Genomic DNA, 17,888 nt, shown 5'->3' on the forward strand with positions numbered 1-17,888 from the left:
ATTCCCTTTATTAAATCATTTGTAAGCCCTATTTCTTTCATATTTCCTCTATATTCGCTCTTTTGCCCCTTCCCATAAAAGTGTACTCTTAAGATCTGCCATTAAGTGTTGTCCATCCAAATAGTTCCACATTTTGTGTCATGTTCACAGGAGTTATATATGATATATAAAATATATCGTATGATATGTGAAGTGTTAAATATATAATTACATGTTACGTTATATATAGCTATTATATATGATTATTAGCATATGCATGCAAACACACACACACATATATAGTCAAACACACACATATAAACAAAATGTCACAGTTCTTTTAGAGCTTGCCCTGTATTTCTACTTAACATGTAGAGTAAACAGTGTCAGCATTTTTCTGTTTCCAATATTTCATCCTGTAATTTGCAAAGAAGAAATATAATATATTCTGAATCGATGAAACTTGAGAGTTTTAAGAGCATGTCTCTAGTCTCACGTCGCATAAGTATTTGGACTCTTAAACATAATAATTGTCATTTGTCATATAAGACCAATAGTGTCAGTGCTGACAGTAGGGATTTGAATTATTGAGATTATCTAAATTGGACTCAAGTGATGTTTCTTTGGTTGAAGCACTTGCCCAGGAAGCATTGGAGTCCTGAGTTCAAATCCTCAGAATTCTTCTAAAATGCTGGGTGGGTATAGTGGCCCATTTTCAATTTTGGTCTCAGAAGGCAGAGATCTGATACCCAGAGCCAGGTGGTTTACAGTTCTAAGGGTGTAGCCTTATCACAATCTCTGAGTTAGAATGAGAGACCATGCATAGTGAGTCAGGCGAAAGGGATACACAGGGTAATGATGGCATCAACATCAGAAGACACATCTAAGGACTTACAAAAAGTACTCATTTTTAATACCTAGGCATTCAATTTACTACCTTAGTCTCTTTGTGTAATATTCTACATTTAAAAAGATTTTGTTCATAAATTAGAAAATTTCTTTTTCCCCTTTTCCAGTTTTTTCTCTATGTGTGTGGTATGTATGAGTTTGTAAGCATGTTTTCAAATATGTGTGCTTGATACGTCTGCATGTATATGGTAGCATATGAACATCTGATAAACTAGCATTCATAAAAATATTTATATTGTTAAAGAAATCATAAAGAATATTATAAACTTCAAAAATGAGGATAACTCTGAAATAGTCTTTGTCTTATATTTTAATTTTGTTCTTTGAGAATTCTAAGCAATGTATTTTGCACATATTCACATTCAACTTCTCCCATTTTCTCCTTCTTCCTCCCATTTCTTCCCACTCAACTTTGAGATTAATTCTTTATATCTTGAGTTTTTATTTGTTCTCCTTCAAATTTCATTTGTCCAGTCTCAGTACTGAGGTCTGTTCTGGTGTGTGGTTAGACTTTTTGAATAGAAACCTTTACAAGCTTCTAATTTGTGTTTCTAGAAATCACCTTAAAACAACAATGCATTCTTGAGAAATACAAATTGAAGATTGTCATCAAATACTCTTATTCATTCTCTTTATTTCCATCATGTACTAAAAGATAAAAAATGTACCTTATTTTAGGAAATGGACAGATTAACAAGGGTCTGTGTTAAATTACCTACTGAGTTAAAATACATGTCTCTCTGAACATGAAGTGTGCAGTCCTTTCTGGGCTACAAAAGATGGATCTACATTGTCCCCACAACCTTTGTCCAATTCAGGCAGTGGGATAAAGGGCAAGTCCTAGAGAAAGCATTAGTAAGAACAACAAGGAGAGAGTGACCTAGAAGTCCCAGCCTCATGATAGAAAGAGGCAGGTTTCAAATAAACACATTTGTTTAAAATTGTGGAATCCATTTTCTCTGTGTAGAGGAGATGTCAATGTTCCAAGCATAGGGATGATTGATCTCATGACAATTACTGTGAAGACGAAAAACATAATGTGAAATATGACTCCTTTATTTGTTGAGATTTGAATTTGCTCTGTTAATTTATAAAATCGGAGTAAAACTTTTTATAAAGGAAAATCATGTTGTTCTAAACTGGAGGCACTTACCTAAAGAGTATTCTGTCAAGTGACTGCTAGTGTCTTCAGGTCACAGTGACTGAAAACAGCACAGGGAAAGTTTGCTGTTCTGCTTGACACTTTCCTTCATTTTCTGGTGTCATGAAAAGAAGCTCTGGAGTTTCCAGCTCCCTTTCTTATGCCTGTGGCTTTTTTGCTACCTACTGTGGTTTGGAGAAATGCACTTGGCACTGAGAGAAGAGGGGAGAATTCCTAGGTTCTGGACATGGTACTAGCACACTTTGGTACCAAGGAAAGAGACCAGAAGGAGATGCCAGAGAAAAGGGGAGATGACTCTGCCTATTATTGGCCTTCATCTGAGTTGTAGATTTCTGAAAAATCAAAATTTTATATATAATATAAACATAACCAATGATCTGTATCACCTTAGACATATTGAGCTTCAAATTCTGTTCATAATCATGAACTAAATATTAAACTTTCTAATATTTAAATATTTAGTTTATGAAAATCACTTCTATTTTTCCAGAGACAGTGTGATAAAAGTATAATTTATTTTTAAAAGAGTAAAAATAAGTACTCACTTCAATTTTGTAGAAGAAGCAATAATGAATATTTTAATAGTTTGCTAAATGAATCAACGTTCAATTATCTAAAAAGAATAGTAAGTATACTCATAATTTCTTGAGTTTTCAAAAAGTGAATATGTGAACTGATCTTTCAGTGCTGAATTTGCTAACTGTTCTTTATTTCTGTTTCTTTCATAATCTGGTTTTCTTTATGGCATCAGGGCCTAACACTAATGTAGAATAATATGCAAGGATTCTGATAGGCATGTTAAAGAAACATAACTCCTGACGACCAATACTTTGTATTAAACTAATCACCTTATTATAAAGTAAATGTGATCGTCTAATACTTATGTAAGGAAAAGAAAATCAGTAACTGGAAAAATAACTTAATAGTGAACGCTAGGAGTCACTTTGAGTGTTATGTGATTCCTAGAGAATAGAGAACATGTTTTGTGTTTTATAATCATCATCACCATCACGGTCATCATAATTACGACTATCATCATTACCGTTAACACTATTCTCACTGCAATCACCACAATCACCTCACTATGATCAGCCTCAGCATCAACATCAACATCGACACCATGACCCATCATTTATGTAGTGCTGAGGATAGAACTCAGGAATTGCTATATGCTAGGCAAGCTCTCTATCACTGAGCTACATTTTCAGCCTTATAACTTTCAATTAAGGGATTTAGGGGAAACTTATGGAGTGGGATATGGTAGTGCAGCACCTGTCAAGTATGTGCAAGGTCTTACTTGCCATAAGTGTGTAAGGTTTCTCTGCTGCTTTAAGAGTAGGAGCGCTATAGATCAGCACTCATTGGCACTGTCGTAGAACATGTTATCTTGTTTGAAATGGTTTGAGAATTTCCAGGGCTCTTCAGGAGCCTTTAAGAGCCCTTTCCAGTGACCATGCATATAGTTTAGGCTTTCAAATTTATTAAATAAATAAAGACCACAAATACAGAAACATTACACAACGTCTGTGACTCAAATGAGCTTGCTCATAGTTCAGATTATTTTTAATTTTTAAAACTTCTTCATTTTACAATGGTAGGTACAATGCCTAAAGCAGCGTTAAAAGACAAGGCTCTACTAGATATTGTAGCAAGGCAAAATTCACAATAAATAATTATTTTTAAATAGTCATTAACCTATGTTGATGGTTAGTAAATGTAGGCATTCTTCAAACAGCAACTAAATGGAGAATATTATAGGTTTTAGATCTGATTTGATTACTGATTTAAAATGGATAGCTCTTTTGTTAGTGTGCGGTGTTACTCAGGGCTATCATGATTATCACAGAGTATTAACCAATGCAGAGAGCAGTGCCATATGAAAACAAGCCCACCAGTAAATATTTATTGTATTTCAAATGAGATCTGAAGTGATTTACCATTGGGCAGAATATGTAAGGGTCACACCTTGAGGCTTGGGTTACATCCTTGATGCTAGCCACGAACATATCCTTTGATTTTTGCTACCAGATTGCAAAGTATACACTACTAGGGTAACAATTACAATAAAGTACTTTAAAATTTCCTTGCATAGTTAGATTGAATCAACAAAGAGACCTCATCTATGATGAAGTCCCTGAAGACAAGCATGATATAAGTAAAGAAGGGAAAATGTCAGGTAAAGAAGTGTTGGGAAATGAAATTTATATCATTTGTTCCAAATATTTCCCTTAGCTAGCATTTTTCTTTATTAAGGAAAGAAACCTCATAAGAAATTCCCACTAACATTTTAATTCATGAGGCAAATATTTTTATTTTGAATATTGATAATTGTAATTTTCTAAAGGTCAATTGACTCATAAATATTGGTAATTTTAGAGCATTATGTGCATTAAGCATAAGCCTAGAAATATATGATTATTCAGTTATGCCATATATGGTTTATAATAGTTATAAATATGACAAAAAGCTATAAAGATCATGTACAGTTTATTATAAAATTGCCCACCTGACTTCAGTAAGTTTAACAACTTAAGTTTCCACATTGAGAAACCAAGGATTTTGAAAAGGACAAACCAAAGTGATATGCATGCTCCTTTACTAAACAGTACATGCCATAGCTGATTGAAAATGCTTTCACGTGCACAGATGCATGCGCTATTTTCCATGTGGACTCATATTTTTGCTGTGATTTTTCTTGTTCTTGACATCATTCTCACTTGCTCTCCAGCCCTGCATATTTGAATTATCATCTTATTATGTAAGGAAATACTCTTTTCTGGTTAATTTGTTAGAGTTATTTTTATAAACCCTGAATCTACTTTGCCACTTGGTCTTTTAATATCTGAGGATCATGTGACATAGCAGGCTATACTTTCCTCCTTAAAACATGATTTTTCCATTATGTCTACAGCATATCCATCCCTGTTCTTTTTTGCATTTCCTGTCGATCTAATTTGGATAGCAGGTATTCCACACTTATCAGGAATCATCTGACTGCTTGCTCATCCCTTCAACATTTCCTTACATGACATTATTGATTTCTCTTTATTTTATGAGTATCAAGATCCCTCCCAAATGCACATCCCATCCAGATGACTTCTCTCATTGACTTAACCCAGATGTTCAACTGCCTCCTGGAACACACCAGCTCTTTATTCTAGTATAGTCCTCTCTTCATGGCACTGAGTTAATTGAAAGATAAGGCTAATTTTCTGCATAATGTTTTAACTTCTTGTGAAAGTATCAGACATGATAAAATTTAAGCAGTCTACACTATTATCACAAGCCAAAGTAACAGAAATAGAGCGGCCAAACTGCCACAGGATTACTTTAAGATATGGACAACTGAGCTGAAGTTGTGAAAGATTAAAGAAGGATATTACCAAGGATTTTGATTTATTTTTTTATGGAAATCTAAATTCACAATTGAGTATGTTTCAATTTATGGAGGAAACCTCTTCAGCCTATAAGTAATCTTGTGCCCACATGTTTTAATTCACAAGCACACTCATTAAATTAGATTAGATTATGGGCTCTTGATTTTTTAGCTGTTTTATATTGAAAGACTTGTGACTGTATCTTTAATGTTTGTTTTACATTTATTCCACCTAGAAAACTGACTGAGAATTATCATCACTCACGCCACTGGCATGTGTCTTTGTATAAAATTTAGCTAATTTGAGCACAGACTCACTTTTATTTTAAGTTGTAAAGTTGCAGAAGGTTAAAAATGGCATTATTCTGTAGCAAAATGCATTGGGCTATTTTGAAGATTATTTTAAGATTCTGATGGCTAAGCTGAGGTTGTGAACCCTAAGATGTTACCCTGGTGAAAGGCTTTGTAGACAAACATTTTAGGCACATCAACAAAAGATGAAAAGTCTCCTGGCATAGTTAGAAAATTATAGTATCCAGAGGGTTGCGATTGAAAATAAACAAGATGGTTTTCTCAGCAAAAGAGAAAGAAGTGAAGATTTTGAGAAAAAGTTTTGGATATATCATTAGCAAGCCTGTTGTATGAGCAATAAGACCGTAGATCTAGGCTAGCAGGCTATTTCAGACAGGATCTACAGAAAGCAAAAGTTTAGGTCCTCAAATAAAGCAAATAGTACAGACCTTAGAAACTAGAGGGGAAAGGTTCAAGCATTCTGTTTTGATTTTTTTTTTGAGGATTGCACACATATATATGCACACAGACATATGCATATGTATGTATGCATGTATGAATATATATACAGAGACAGAAAGAAAGTGACAAATACACACAGAAAGGACTGTTAAGGAATAAGATACAGAATAAGATCAAAGGCAAATACAAAGGAAAAGTTAATGAAACATAGAAAAATGACTAATGATATTAGACACTAGCTGTGCCTAATTCCAGAAGTGCTGGATTTTAACAAGTCAAATGTGTTGTCCTATCACGCCTGTATGCTGCTCTTCAAAAAATCGGGACAATTTTCTGCACAGCAATAGTCATTGGTAGAGACTTGATAGATAAAAGGAGATTCTACTTGGTTGGAGTTAGAAAGAAGGAGCTTTAAAAGAGCCTTCAGAAGTCCCTAGCAGTCACCTGCTCTATATGGCCTGTTTTATTTTATGTTTAATAGTTTATTTATTTGTATTTTATGTACATTGGTGTTTTGTCCACAAAGATGTCTGTGTGTAAGGATGTTGGATCCCCTGGAACTGAAGTTGCAGACAGTTGTGAGCTGCCATGTGGTCAATAGGAATTAAACCTATTTCCTCTGGAAGAGCAACCAGTGCTCTTAACCACCAGCCCAGCCTGTTTTATTATCAAGGAAAAACTCTTATCCTTACTACTGTGGATGCTGTTTATCAAGCATATAAGTGACTTCATTTTATGGTCTAGCAATCAGGAGTTGTTATTCTGGACAATTATTAGGGTATCTCTGCAGATCGTAAAGGATTCTAAATTGGAAAACAACTTTGTGGAGTTTAGGGACTATTTGGTACAGGCTGGTGAAGTGAAGAAGTCACTCTTTTAGTAAGAAGCTAGGTTTCAGTATGTAACTGAAGGTGGAAAAATAAAGCCTGTTTTAGCAATCTCATTGTCTATTTATCACAGAGTTAGCATCTAAGGTCAGGAATTTAAAGCATTTCTTCTTACAAGATGCTGGCTTTAGGTGGGGGGGGGTTCAGCCAAGGCTACAGAAATTAACTGATCATATGAAAGCTAAGGTATTTGGTATAGAAAGGAAATGGGGAAAGAGAAATTATTTAAGTAAGTAATGTTCTTTATGAAGCACACAGTTAGGTCATTTGCTGAGAATAGAGTTGTGTTGTGTTTGAGGCCCATTGCAGAGGCTACAAAATCTCATAAAAGACGTAAAGAAAGCCAAGAAGCAGCAAAATTGATAAGAAATGAGAAGGTCCTTCATGATGAGATTTTATTTAGGAAAAGAAAGAACTATCAGTTGTCTATAAATTATGTGTGTTTACATATAGGCACAAATATTTTGCTGTAGCAATGTTTAATGTTTGTAGAGATTAGGTAGGTAGCTATAGAAAGGACTCATATTTTGGTTTTTTTCTAAGATTATGTGTTATGGTTTGAATATGAATGACCCCCCCATAGACTCATGTCTTTGAATGTCTCATCACCAGGGAGTGGTGTTATTTACAAGGATTAGACAGATTAGGAGGAGTTTCCTTGTTAGAGTAAGTGTGGCATTGCTGTAGGAAGTGAGCTTTCAAATGCTCATGGCAGGCCCAGGCTCTCTCCCGGCTGCTTTGGATGAAGATGTAGCTCTCAGCTACTGCTCCAGTACCTAACTGCATGCAACAATGCTTCCAATCATGACATTAAAAGAGTAAACCTCCGAAACTTTAGGCAAGCCCTCAATTAAAAGCTTTCTTTCACAAGAGCTTCTGTGTTCATGGTGCCTCTTCACAGAAATAGAACAGTGACTAAGACAGTATGTAATCGATGGATAGGAATTAGGATAATCAAGGATGCAGTGTGATATTAGTTCAGATGGTACATACATCCCATGGTATTGGTGCTCAGTAGCAGGGAAAGGTTCACTGCAGGGTAAATATTCTCTCTGTTTTAGATATCCTCAGAATGTGAACATGAGAGACTACGCATGTGGAGTTTTTTTTTTTTTTTGACTGGGGAGTGCTAATATTCTCATTGTTTGGTAGAGCTGGTTTAATCAAAGTCAGAATGCAGTGCCAGGGTATTGTGATCAAAGTGGATTGAGACTACAAGCATGGATATTAAAATAGGTCAAGATTTTACAATTAAGATTATAATTGTGGACTTTGTAATGATATAATGAGAATTATGTTGAAAATCATGTGTGGCCTCGCATGTTTGGGAAACTTCTAAATCACTGGGAAACTGTTGGAGAAAGTGACAGGGAATGGTGGAATTTGATGGTGCTATACCTCACATGGAGACAGGCTATTAAAAGAGATGATACATTCAACAAAGTATGTTGTCCACTCCAAATCCTACAAAAGGCAAGTTTTCAGAGGAGTTAGTCCCTCAAAAAAAGGGGAAAATCATCTCAGACAGAGGATGAGGCGAGGAAGTAGAGACACAAGACACATCTGAAGAGCTTGTGGGAAGAAGCATGGACTAGCAGAAGAAAAAGAAGCAATGGAGTTTAGCATCACATTTTCTGCTAGTTTAGTGGTGGAAGGTTGCTGGCCAGGACCACTACAAACCAGACTTTACCTTGATAATTTTTTTTGGTTGTTTGGTTTTGTTTTATCAATTTTAGGGTGTTTAGTTGCAGAACTAGCTAAGGAGTCCAAATAATATCTTGCCTACTGTTAGAAATATGAAAATAAATATTTAAAAGTTTTATCAAAGTCTCACCTTGTGGAAAGATGGCTGATTCAGAAGAGTGACAACTGCAGCCAGGACTGAGGTGAGAACTGAAGATGAGCAAGTCCTCATTGAGGGCTTGGACTCCATAAAATGGGGAGGAAAAAGAGCAATGATGAAGTCAGGACTCTGCACATCTGGCTGGCTCTTATTGCACTGAGGAAGTAAACAGGCGCTATTGCATATAATTTAAGAATAATTCAAATGTGCCTTGATATTCAACTTCTATGGATTTCGCTTTTCAAATAAAGACATTGTTTTTGGTTTAATAGTATGAATGTTAAGTTTTGCAGTGCAGACTTTGTACTGGAACCCTTAGAAGTGCAAATTTCTTTCATTTACTAATGACAATAATTAGGGTACACCTTTTCTAAAGGATCAGTAATGAGATTCAATAACAAAGATACCATAAGCATTGTTAAATTATGCAGATAAAGCATAGTGAGATGGGTGTTTGTCTTTATTTACACTCAGTTTACAAATGAGTTTCTAAAAAAGTTTATAAAACCATTAACTAGTATATGTTTATAAATATGCAATCTTTGTCTGCTTCTTCATATATTGTTGAAGATAGTAGAGAGCTTGTGAGATTGTTCAGAGGGTCAGCTGTCTCATTGGATGGCAAGATGGGAGTTCTGTAGCCACTTGCCATCCATCTGAACCCTATACATTTCACTGCCAACAATGCAAGAATATGGAGAAAAACAAACCAAACAGAGAAACAAAACAAACAAATTTGTTAAGTAGGTTACTCTGAAAAAGAACAAGGAACAGATGTTCCACTTCTCTGGTGGGCAGCAAATCTGGTCCTCTCCACCATGGCATTTAATTGGTTGGGTGTTTAGGACAGAAATGATTTTCTCTGATAGTTCACAGTTCCTATCTTCTTGCCATAAAATAAGCACTATTGGTGTTGTAGTTGACAAACAGCCTTAATGAGGCAGGTGATGAATTCAAACTTCATAGGGGAAGTTGGGTGACAGAGGTCAACAAGCTCCGAGAGGTGTAAGGAGGGATGGATGGTGATGGAGAACTGGGCAGAGGTTGAAACTGTCATGCAGAGAATATGCGTTGTTTCGGGAACCCAGTCAATGAATTCTGGTCTTTGAGAAATCATCAGGACAGGGCAGAATGAGAAAAGCTCAAGCTTTGGCATGATAGCAAGGTACTTGGAAAAGGCAGATGGACCAGATCACAGATCAAAGATATAATAACATGACGAGACGTCTATCGGTCAAACCGAGAATTAAAAATAGAGCAAAGTCACAAAGCCCATGTGATAATGAGTTGTCTGTGCAGACGAAAGGCACGCTTGGCCAAGAAGAGTGTTTGTCTGTGCAATGATCTGGGATTAGACACAGCTGGGACTAAGTTCCAGTGCTGGATAAATGATAGAGATAATCTTAGTGAGCTGTAACTACCAAATCCTCCTTCTGAAATGTCATCCCGTGCCTGCTAATTTGTACAGTTGTTACAGAGATAATTAAAACAAAAGAATTCTTGAGGGAATCATATTCATTTTGCTGATTATCTCTAAGATATAGACGATAAAAGGGAAAAAAAGTAGATGAATTAGACCTTACAAAACTAAAATCTTTCCCACTTTACCCAATAAATATTTACAATTATTATGTGCCAAATAAAAATACAGGTGTGTTCTTTAAGTGTAATTGGAGTGGAGTTTTAAAGAAAGTTGACTAGGCGCTCACCTCTAAAGAAATGTGTGCTTGCTTAGGGAGAAGATGGTGGGCAGCCGCACAAGTTGCTCCTGGGAGAAGAGATTGCAGATTTAGCACAATTTAATATAGTATATGCTTAACTTTGAACTTTTTTTAACATGCATTTAGAACATTTGGTATCCAAGTGATATTAGTTAAGCTTAGTTTAATAATGAATACAGATTCATTCATTCATTCAATTATATAAAGATGCTGGGGCAGGAGGATTGCAGCAAGTTTATGATGATCCTAGACTACAAAAAACAACCACTACCACCAACCAACAACAGCAACAAAAAACCCAGAAATTATTTCTAGCCTTCAGTACATTGTTCCTATTACTAAGCTCTTGAATATACATTTAGGCAAAAAGGATGGGACTGTTTAAAGATTGGAAAATTGCTTCTTTGATATATAGTGTCAAATTGGATAATCAAAAAAAGTTTTAAAATTTTCTTTGAAAATTCTGTTTCATTTTAAAAATAAGAATCTTAGGAGGATGCCACTCCAATCCTAACAATGAGAACACATAAAGAATAAAATCATAACTTGTTTTGAGTACGTTAGAGAACTGAAGTCCTGGGACATCAAGTGAACTGAATTCTGAAAGGTGATTAAGCCTTAGGAGAGAGACAGATCACATACAGTAACAAAGGATGGGAGAAAACAGACTGTCAGAATGACTCAGAAGAAAAACACAGATGCATGGAACTATTACCATCCAAACATGGTGTCTTAGGGATACTATTGCTGTGATGAAACAATCTTGATCAAAGCAACATGGAGAGTAGAGGGGTTAATTTCGCTTACACTTCCTCATCACAGTTCATCATGAAAGGAAGTTAGGACAGAAACTCAAGCTGGACCAGAGCCTGGATTCAGGAGATGATGCAGAGGCCATGGAGGGGTGCTGCTTACTAGCTTGCTCTCCATGTTTTGCATAACTGCTTTCTTATATCCTCCAGCACCACCAGCCCAGGGATGGCACTACCCAAAATGGACTGGGTTCTCCCCCCATCAATCACTAATTAGGAAAATGCCCTCTACAGGCTTGCCTACAGCCAGACCTTATAAAGGTATTTTCTTAATTGAGGTCCCTTCCTCTTAAATGCCTCTATCCTGTGTCAAGTTGACATAGAACTACTGAGCACAAAAGAATCTAAAGGTATGTCAGAATCTGTTGTAGCAGGGGAGACAGCTCCTGCCCTAAGACTCCCACCATAAATAGCTTCACAAGAGAGATGTGGTTGCAGTGGCCTGAGCAGAAATTATCTGTGTTCCCCACAAGTCTATCTCATTGAAGCAACAGTTGTATTTTTCCAGAGAAGGAGCAAGAAGTCCTCTGGTCCTTTGCTTTCAGATAATGCTTGACAGCTGCTGAAGAACATGCAGACACAAAACCAGTCAGCCAATAAGAGAGAAGCAACAAAGATCCCTGAGGTCCACACCCCCACACCTCTAACTACTAGAACATCTGGATATTCTGCCACCGAAAAACTCAGGATACTACTTTCCAACCACAAGATGCCATGACCAGCCTGGGGTAACAAACATGAATGGGGAGAAAACGGATTCTGGGAATTTGAGACAGTGAGGTTCACCTGCACTATTCTGTCTGCCATTGAGGTTTTTTTTTATTTTTTTATTTATTTTATTTTATTTTATTTTATTTTTCGAGACAGGGTTTCTCCGTAGCTTTTGGTTCCTGTTCTGGAACTAGCTCTTGTAGACTTGTAGACCAGGCTGGCCTCGAACTCACAGAGATCCGCCTGCCTCTGCCTCCCGAGTGCTGGGATTAAAGGCATGCACCACCACCGCCCGGCTTGCCATTGAGGTTTAAGGGAACTCAGTTGCATTACATTATTATAGGGGGAAGTGAATCACAGTTTAGTCAGTCAGTCTGGGAGGAGACACATTCTATTGATATTACAATCTTGAACACCAAATCTGCAAGTGGGTAACTTGGAAGGGCTGTTATTCTACATTGTTATTACTGCATTTCCTCACTGGGGATCTAGTTCTACTCTTCAGGCCTTCAATGAGTTGGATATGAACCATGCATTTATAGGTACAACTTGCTCTATTAATTGTCATCTGATTTGAGACTTAACATCTAAAACCGTGTCTCTAAAACAGCATCCAAACGTGTATTTGACCAAATTACTGGACAACATAACCTATTAAGGTTAACACAAAATTAACCATCATAGCAAGTGTTGAAAAGGACTCTCCGAAAAAGGACCATGAATAGTAAAAATGAAGACTGGAAAAGAAGTAGATTCCTTAAAGGAACATAGTAATCCGAGGCCTGTAAGTCTAAATGCTTAGAGCAGGTGACTTAAGCAGTTCTCTGTGTAAGCAGCAGAACATGGAAACTGAAGAAAGACAAATTACAAATATTTGGATAGGAATACCAATCATTGTTGCCTAATTAACATGTATAGAACACACCAATCAACAATTGAAGAATTAAAATTTTCTGGAAAAGCAAGTTTCATAAATTTGAGCAGATTTAATCATTGATAGTTGTGTCATATTTGCATCTTGAGAGCATCATACTAAAAAGACAGCTACAAATGGCTTCAGACATCATTTATATGACACTCTACACAAGGAGAAATGATCGAGACAGAAAACAGATAAAAAGTTGACAGGAGTTGGATTTGCAGGGCTAGTGACTGATTACAAAACATATAGAGAATTTCGAGGATCATAGAAATTTTCTATATTCCGGTGGTGGCTACAGGAATGTTGGTATTTGTCAAAACAACTCAAATTATATAATTATTAATTATGATTTTATTCTTAGATAATCCACAGCAAAATAAATGAAATTACTAAGAATAATTTTAGGTAAAAGTGTTCAATTATTGGCATTGTGAGTGTTAAATGGATACATAAGCCTCTATGAAGATGATTAAAAGCAGAAACAAACCCATTTATATAGAAGAGCATTTTAATGGGAAGTATTTTCATCTTACCTATGCTTATAAATTCCTTAGTAAATTTGTTTGTGAAAGAACTCAGAGGACCTGGGTGACTCTCTTGACAGCATTTCTAAAACTGGATGCTTGAAGCATCCTTCTTTGGGTTTTCATAGAACTTTAATATATAAAACTTTGTTTTGTTGAGTGTAAAATATGAGAAATGTCAAAAATATATTATTTTCCTCATATAAATATTTATTTACTATGTATTTAATTTGTTAATTACTGCAATAAGTATAATGAAGACTTCTAAGTAAATTGTTCTAAGTTTTACTATATATGCTACATGTATATAGGATTATAGCTTTATATAATTATTGTAATTGTATATTTAATTATTAAATGATTCCCATTTCCAAATAGCCTCCTTAATATAATTGTGAATTATACAAAATTAATATTAGCTTTATATTATTGGGTTTTTAATTTGATCTATGACTTTATTTTGTAAATGATTATTAAATGTATGCTTCATCTCCTTACTGGGCAAGATAATAATGAAAAATATAATGAATTTTTGTCTGTCATCTTTCAAATATTTACTCACTTTTATTTGGAACATTATTGTATTTCTAACAAATGGAGCTTTAAATAAAACAAAAATTACCACTGGAAAGCAACCATCAACAAATATTTAAAGGAACAATGACTGCAATTATGTTTACCTTTAGTAATTACACAGGCTGGGTGAATGGAAAAGAAACAAAACCTATATTTATGATGTCTACAAGGAACTCAGTTTTAAAGATGGACACCACTTTAGAGAGAAATGATGGATAAAATGATGGAAGGGCACTGTGTTCAAATCATGGGATGATTAACTCAGTAGGCACTGTCATTCAAAAACATCTATGCACTAAACCTTGGTATACCCAATTTCATAAAGAGCATACTCTTGGAATGAAAGACGCAAGTTAACATCAATTCATGACTAGTAAGTGACTTCATACGTTATCCATTAGACAGGTCATCTGGACAAAAGCTTAGTTGCTCAAGAGGTTTCTCCATAAGAGATCACATTCTGGCACACAAAATGAATCTTAAAAAACCCAGAAACATTGAAGTAACTCCACATATCCTATCTGACCATAATTCAATAAAGATGAAAATTTGTGTCAAACACATCTCTAATAAATAATCTCATGGAGATTAAACAACTCATTACTGTATGACAAGTGAGTCAATTTTTTTTTAAATATTCTGTAACTAAATGGAAATAAAAACAGAGCACAACAATACCTCTTGGCTATACCAAAATCAGCCCTACAAAGGAAGTTTATAGTTCTGAGTGTCTTTATTAAAAATATAAGGGACAAAACAAGATACAACAAGAATAGGAGGCCTGATATTTTCTGAAGAGGTAACAGAAGGGATGTAGATCTGGAGGAGATGAGAGATGGAGTTGGAAGGAGAGGAGGGACAGTAAACTGGAGTCTGGATATATTATATGAGAGAAGAATCTATTATCAATAAAAATAAATAAAGTCAATAAAAATAAATAAAATCATAAGGGACAAGATCAATTACTTAATGATACAACTCAAAATTTCAGAAATACAAAACAAATCAAACACAAATCCAGTAGATGGCAAGACATAATAAAAATCAGAGCAGAAATTAATGAATTAGAAAGAAAGAAAACATAGAAAGAATCTGTGAATCTAAGAGCTGGTTCTTTGAAAAGATAAATAAGGTGAACAGACACAGAAAACTAACCAGAAGAAAGGAACAGAGGGCACACATTAACAGACTCAGCAATGTACAAATAAGCATGGAGACATAACACACACCAAAGAAATTCTGAATATTATAAAAATACTTTTAAAACTTTTAAGTTTTGGATTTGAAAGGAATAGATGAATTTCCAGACTCATCCAAACCACCAAAAATAAGGAGAGATCAACAACCTAAACAAACCTGTAACAAATGAGTTTTTTGAAATGGGAAAAAAGCTTCGACTTAAAAAGTCCAGATCTAGATGGATTTCCATCAGAACTCTACCAGACTTCCAAAGATCCACATCTAATATTATCAGACTTCCAAAGATCTACATTGAATTCTACCAGACTTCCGAAGACCCACATCTAATTCTACCAGACTTCCGAAGATCTACATCTAATTCTACCAGACTTCCTAAGATCTACATTGAATTATAAAATTATTAAACAAAAAGGAACAGAAGGTACATTCCTAAGCACTTTCTATGAGATTGGTTTCCTTCTAATATCAAACTATGTAAGAGAAATCAATCAATCAATCAAACAATCATAAAAGAGGTGCAGTTGCAGTGGGTTTTTGATCCTACTGCACGTACTGGCTTTGTGGGAGCCTAGGCAGTTTGAATGCTCACCTTACGAGACCTGGATAGAGGTGGGCAGTCCTTGGGCTTCCCACAGGTCAGGGAACCCTGATTGCTCTTCGAGCAGATGAGGGGGGGGGACTTGATCGGGGGAGGGGGAGGGAAATGGGAAGCGGTTGTGGGGACGAGGCAGAAATCCTTAATAAATAAATAAATTAAAAAAACAAAAAAAAAAACAAAACAAAAAAACAAAAAAAACAAAAAAATAACAAACAAAAAGAGGTGCAGATCACTATCAAATACTTTCAAAAAGAATGTGGATGTACATTGAAAAGATTACATACCTTCACCAAATTTGCTTTGTTCCAGAGATAGTTGAACACATGCAAGATAATAAATGTAATAAATCACATAAATGGAATTATAAATAGAAGACAGATGCACTTTATTATGCCTTTTTCTCAGTTTATGAGTTATATTTATAAGTTATTTAACTCCCTTATGTGCATTCTTCTGTCATATTATTTTGTATTTTAGTTTTATAATCTCATCCAAAATATTGACTATAGCTAACAGTTTTATCACTTTACACATGTTTTTTACCAATTAAATTTAATTAAATATAATTACATCATTCTGTCAACCTCCCTCTAACACCTCATATGATTTTATATATATATATATGTGTGTGTGTGTGTGTACATATATATGTATACATCCAAGTTCAACTTGCTGAGCCCTTTAGTGCTGCTTTGATGTACATGTTTTTAAGATTGATCATTTTGCATTGAATCATGCGTTAGTGGGCTAATCCCTGAGAAAACTATTTCTCTCTGTTCAGTGGTCCGTAATTGCTTGTAGATATTAACCTGCAGGTGGAGTCCTCTACCACTACTCCGATACATGTTGGCATGGTCAACTGAGATGCTCATTGTTCAAGTGTGTTTTAGGCAACCATATTGTGGATACTTCAGGGCTTTAGCTTCCCTTCAGGACTCGTAGTAGGGGAGTGATCATATAACACCAAGTATTGGAGCTTCATTTAAAACTATGTGTATATAATATAGTTATGTGTATTTCATGGAATTTTAAGTAGACATGTCTTAAAATGTATTTATGGATTATGAGTTTCTGTGTTTGTGTTGCATGTGTACATGTGTATTTGATGTGTATGTGAATGTGAATATATGTGTGTCATATTACTCTTTAAGATATGGTTCTCGCCTCTCCATGGGTTCTACAAACTGACTTAGGTACTTAGGCTTGTAAAGCAAATACTTTTACTGGCTGAACCATTTCACCCATCTGTAATGTTATCTATTTTTGACAATTTCACACATACATATAGAGACTATATTGGGTATTATTAGCCTCCCATTATCCTGCCATTTTCCCTTTTCCCTCTGCAACTCTTGTTGACTCCCAACTATGCCCCATACCCAATGTCTCTCTATTTCCTTCTCTCTCTGTCTCTATCTGTATGCCTGCATCTCTCTCTCTCTCTCTCTCTCTCTCTCTCTCTCTCTGTCTCTCTCTCTCTCTCTCTGTCCCTCTCTCTCTCTCCCCCCCTCCCTCCCTCTCTGTGTGTTTGTGTGTGTGCAGGTCCTATGCAGATAGCCTCATCTTCTTTGTGCTGACGATTGTGTCAGGCATACCATACATAGAGTACTGAATTTCCCTTGTGTTTTAATTCTTAACATTCTGTCACTCCCTCTTCTAATGCCTGCCTTTGTCACATCTTCTGCATAATCCAGAAGGGAGGGCATTTTGTTTTCATTATGATTAGAAAAAAAAAATATTGTTTCTAGGAATGTGCTGTTTATAGTACCTTTTATGGTGACCTTGTTTGCCACATTTATAACACTTGACATTTCAGTTTTTCTATCAAACCTCCAGAAATTACCTCTCTTATCCAAGCATCATCATAGTCATGAGATTCAATATTAATTGTATCTTAGATCTATATCTCCAGGGG

The 17,888-nt window shown here is 35.5% G+C and overlaps 1 protein-coding gene across 1 annotated transcript in view; it reads left to right on the forward strand.

Moving 5' to 3' along the window:
- Positions 1 to 17,888, forward strand: part of Spag16 (sperm associated antigen 16) — an 899,292-nt gene that overhangs the window by 340,326 nt on the left and 541,078 nt on the right. The window lies entirely within an intron of this gene.

This window comes from Microtus oregoni, unplaced genomic scaffold, assembly GCF_018167655.1.
Source record: "Microtus oregoni isolate MIOR12 unplaced genomic scaffold, Mior012 000038F_ref0000394, whole genome shotgun sequence".
Taxonomy (NCBI): domain Eukaryota; kingdom Metazoa; phylum Chordata; class Mammalia; order Rodentia; family Cricetidae; genus Microtus; species Microtus oregoni.